The sequence below is a fragment of the Zea mays genome, chromosome 3, assembly GCF_902167145.1.
Source record: "Zea mays cultivar B73 chromosome 3, Zm-B73-REFERENCE-NAM-5.0, whole genome shotgun sequence".
NCBI lineage: Eukaryota > Viridiplantae > Streptophyta > Magnoliopsida > Poales > Poaceae > Zea > Zea mays.
The window spans coordinates 176,152,595-176,157,225 of record NC_050098.1 but is presented as its reverse complement, the minus strand read 5'-3'; positions in this window follow the sequence as shown (position 1 = coordinate 176,157,225).

Sequence of the window (4,631 nt, the reverse complement as noted above, 5' to 3'; positions counted from 1 at the left end):
GAACAATCACTTCATGGCAGAAGCTGAAGGATTTGTTGTTAACCAGCTTTCAAGGATTTCAGACGAAGCCGGTCACTGCTCAGGCTCTGTTCCAGTGCACTCAGGACCACGAAGAATACCTTCAGGCATATGTCCGAAGGTTCTTGCGTCTGAGGGCACAGGCACCAACGGTGCCCAATGAAATTGTCATCGAGGCCATGATCAAGGGGCTTCGGCCAGGTCCGTCAGCTCAGTACTTCGCCAGGAAGCCTCCTCAAACTTTGGAGAAGCTTCTCCAGAAAATGGATGAATACATTCGGGCCGATAATGATTTTCGCCAAAGAAGGGAGGAGGCTTTCAGGTTTTCTGAAATGACCAGAGGCTTCGGAGGGAGGTTTTACCCGAGGCATGTGAGATCAATTCATAATTCTACACAAAATGATGACAGAGGAAGCCAACAGCAAAGGCCACAATGCTCCTCACAGGCTTCTGGACAACAGCAAAGCTCCTTCCGGCCACCAGCTCCAAGAGGCAGAGGCGCCAGGGGCTTCGGAGGAAGATTTGGCGATCAACCAAGAAGAATCTTTTGCTTATTCTGCGGTGAGAATAAAGGCCATACTACCAGGATGTGCCATGTTACTATACAGAAGCAAAAGGAAATAGCTGAAGCAGCAGCACAACAAGCCCAGCCGAAGCAGGTCATGCATACAGCTTCGTATCATTCGCCCTACATCCCAGAATATGTGGGCAATCATCCTGCAGTCTCTGCTGCTTCGGCGAGTCAGCCTCAAGCTTCCTGGCAACAGCCTCCGCCTCCACCTCCGTTGCAACAAGGCCAGCAGCCAGAAGGGAGCCAATATGCTCCGCATCAAAGGGACTTCAGAGAACAATCCGAAGCTCGCACGGTCAACAGCACTGTGCCAGAATCAAAGCACATCTATTGACAAATATCCTACCTTAATAGCAATCTTTTTCATTCAGTTTTATTTTCTGTAATAAAGGACATTGTTTAGGTTTCATGTAATTAGTTTCGTCGATTCCTACAAGAAAAATATGTTTTCTTCACAGGCTTGTGATAATAAAAAGGACCTTCGGACTATCGAAAATTCTTCGAAGCAACAAAAAGTCGTTCTAAGGAACGCAGAGTAAGTTTGACGAAGTCACAAAAAGTCGTTCCGAAGGGAGCGCAGTGTAAGTTTTCTGCTCCAAAGTCGTTCCAAAAGGAATGCAGAGCATACAGCGAAAAGTCAACGCTGATACCGCCTAAGTAAAAGGCGAAGAAGCTCCAAAGACGTTCCTAAGGGAATGCAGAGCTTATACCGCCTAAGTAAAAGGCGAAGAAGCTCCAAAGACGTTCCTAAGGGAATGCAGAGCTTATACCGCCTAAGTAAAAGGCGAAGAAGCTCCAAAGACGTTCCTAAGGGAATGCAGAGCTTATAGCGAAGAATCAGCGCTGATACAAAAATATTGTGTGGGGATATGTGTGTATCTTTCGGAACAAATGTCATCTACGTAACATAACATCATCACATCATTTTGCATAGCATAAGCATCATACATCATGTTGCATATAACACAAGAAGGGGACACAATATTGATCTTCGGAAGTATGCTTTGAAAGAGTGAAAATCATGTTGTCACAAGGAGACACAATCTTCATCTTCGGAGTATAGCTTCGGAGAATGTTTTCATGAAGCTTGATATTCTTCATCTGAGCACTATGGACATTGTTGTGATACATAAAAAATTTTCTTCACGAAGCATGAAAAGAAGGGAAGGTGTTTTTTCGCCAAAGGCTCAAAAAGGTACGTATGTAAAGTTTCATGCATCGTAAAGAATTGAGCCACAAAGAAAAATAAAACAAGTATGTTACATACAGGATTACAAGATATTACACATGTTACATTTAAAATGTTTTTACAATAGCACCTAGTCTTCCCTAAGTACCACTTCTGCAGCTTCGTTCAACAGTCGATCGACAACTCCATCCATAATAGCTTCAGCCATCTTTTTAATCTCATCGTCACCCTTAGGCCGTGCACCCGGAGATACTTCAGTAGGATCTGAGGAAGGACAGGACACGGCTACTTTGCTATTACAAATTGCAAACAAATCTTAAAGCCCAAGATTACAACACGATAAAAACCATTATTTAATACCTATCTGACCTTCGGCCTCTGCGCTCTTTTCGGCAGCCTCAGCTACTTCTCTAGCATCATGGATGCCCTTTTCACTTCTTCGAATAATTTCTCCGGCCATTTCTCGGCCACCATTATCCCAGATATCGGTAAAAAACTTTCCACCAATTATGCTAGCTTCGGCCGAGGGATCTCTTGTATCTTCAAAGGACAAGGCAGCTTCGGACTGTGCTAAAATTTTTACATGTTCGCAGCCCTTCTTCTCTAAGATGGTGGCAATCCCTCTGGCGCCAGAGAAGGCACATATATCTCCTCGGCTATTTAAAATTTCTTCGAAGGCTTCAGCTTCGTGGTCAATCCATTCAATGACACCTTCGGGATTGCCTCTCGAAAAGTTTTCCTCACTTGAGAATGCGCCAACCTTGGCGAAGCTAGCCTTTAATTTCTTAACACAATCTATAGATTTGTTGTAGCATCTCTTTTTGGATGAACGAAGCTCTTCAACAGTCACTTCTAGGTGATCTGCCCATTGATCGCTGAGTTCACGCTTTGTTTCTTCCAATATGTGTTCTTCCTTGGCTCTGGCCAGTTGTTTCCGAAGGTCTTCAATTTCGCGTTTTTGAGCTTCAGCTTGACTTTTAAAAGCAGCTTCGTCTTCCTTTATTTTATTTATCAATGAGTATAATATTTTATCTTTTTCGAGACCTTCGTTCCTCAGTTCAATTACTTCGGAACGAAGGTTGCTCAGGGCTATAGTACACCCTTCGTCTTCGGCATCTTTCTGTGCCCTGAGGGCATTGCTAAGTATCAAGCCCTGCAAAAAGACATATGTGTGCGTCAATAGGTTTTGTCAAACGAAAATTTTTTTATTTATTTATTTGTCGCACCTTTAAACTATTGTAGGCCAGGCTGTCGGCCAGATCGTTCTTCGACAGCACCGAAAGTCCGTCTTCTAAAGTTGGGAATCCGAAGCTTCTGCTCATCTCCCGACAGACAGAAATTTCCTTGCTGTCGGGGAGACAATACAAGAAATCTTCTTCTCCACTGCCATTAAATATCAACGCCCCCTTTGGATATTTCAACTTTTGGGCATAATGCTGGGCCTCTTGTTCTTCTTTTTCTGACAATTTTTTCCCCGAAGCATGACGAAAAATATAATCACGAATTTTGGGGGATGCTTCGGGGGTAACAACACCAGTTTCTTCAACAAAAGTTGGCTTTGTTATTTTTTCTGCCTCACTTTCCAACGTTTTTGCCTTTGCGGGCTCTGAGGGCCCAGCTTCGGCTTCAATTTCTTGCTCTGGAGCTGTAGAACCAGAAATTTCAGCTGTTGTTTCAGAAGTAACAGCAGTCTTCTTCGGAGGTGTGCTCGAAGATTTGATCGTTTCTAGTACATCTAGCACATTAGCCATTCTCTTTCTCTTCGGAGTTACGGTTGGCACTTTTCCATTTTTTGCTGTCTCAGTGAGTGCTGTAGGACTCAAAACTTCTGATGTTTTGGAGCCCTCAGTTGTTTCTTTTACCTCTTCCATTTTTTCTGTGAATGGCGCCTCGGCCTTCTCTTTCGTTTCTGGTAACAAAATCTTTGATTGCTCCAATTTTGTCTTTGTTGGCACTTCGGCCGTTTCTATGACTTCTGGCAGAAAAGTTGGCTCGGCTGGTTTTTCTGCTTCGGTGGCCGAAGGAGTTTCTCCGGTAAACTCAGGCACCGAAGCTGGTTCAATATAGCGCGGCCGATGCGTAAGAACCTTTATCTTCTTCCTTTTCGGTTCTGGCTCGCTAGGAGCAGCCGCTGTTTCTTCCTTTGCAGAGGTTGTGTTTTTTCTCTTCTGCCTTCGGGTGGGATAGCAATAGTCAGGGTAGACAAACCCGATGGCATCAAATACCCGATTCAGCCTCTTCTTTTTTCGGCCTCCGAAGGCTGCTGACATTGCAGTGTTCTCGGCCTTCGAATATGCCCCAAGCAGTTCATCACTTAGTGTTTCAATGTTTTTCAACCAGTCGTCATCGGGTTCAACAAATTTATCCCCGTATTTGAATGTGTATTTTAGTCTGACCAGTCCGCCTTCGTCGGACTCCTTGATGGTCTCCTTCGGCATTTCCCACTTTCCTGCAAGTGGCCACACCCTGAAGGCAATGTGTTCTTGAATCAAGTCCCTTGTCCCAATAAAAGAGCAGACTACGCCGAAGGCTCTTTGGCATTCCTCGGCTGCTTCATCCATTTTAACCTTCGGCCTTCGAAGTCCGAAGCGTTGCCAGATGGGGCGCATAATGATACTCTTGACATCTTCTTGCATTGTCAGGTCATTCTTTACATAGAACCATTCAGTCATCCAGGCTCCGGGCCATCTTTTCCGAAAAGTCGGCACAGGGCAGCTTGACCCGGAGCGGGCAACGAAACTGTAGCACCCAAAGTTGTTGTGATATTGTTCTTTCCCCCAGGGCTTCGTCTCATATAACAACTCATGAATGTTGCAAAAGCTTTTGGCATCTGGTTCTAAACCTTGGCTTCTC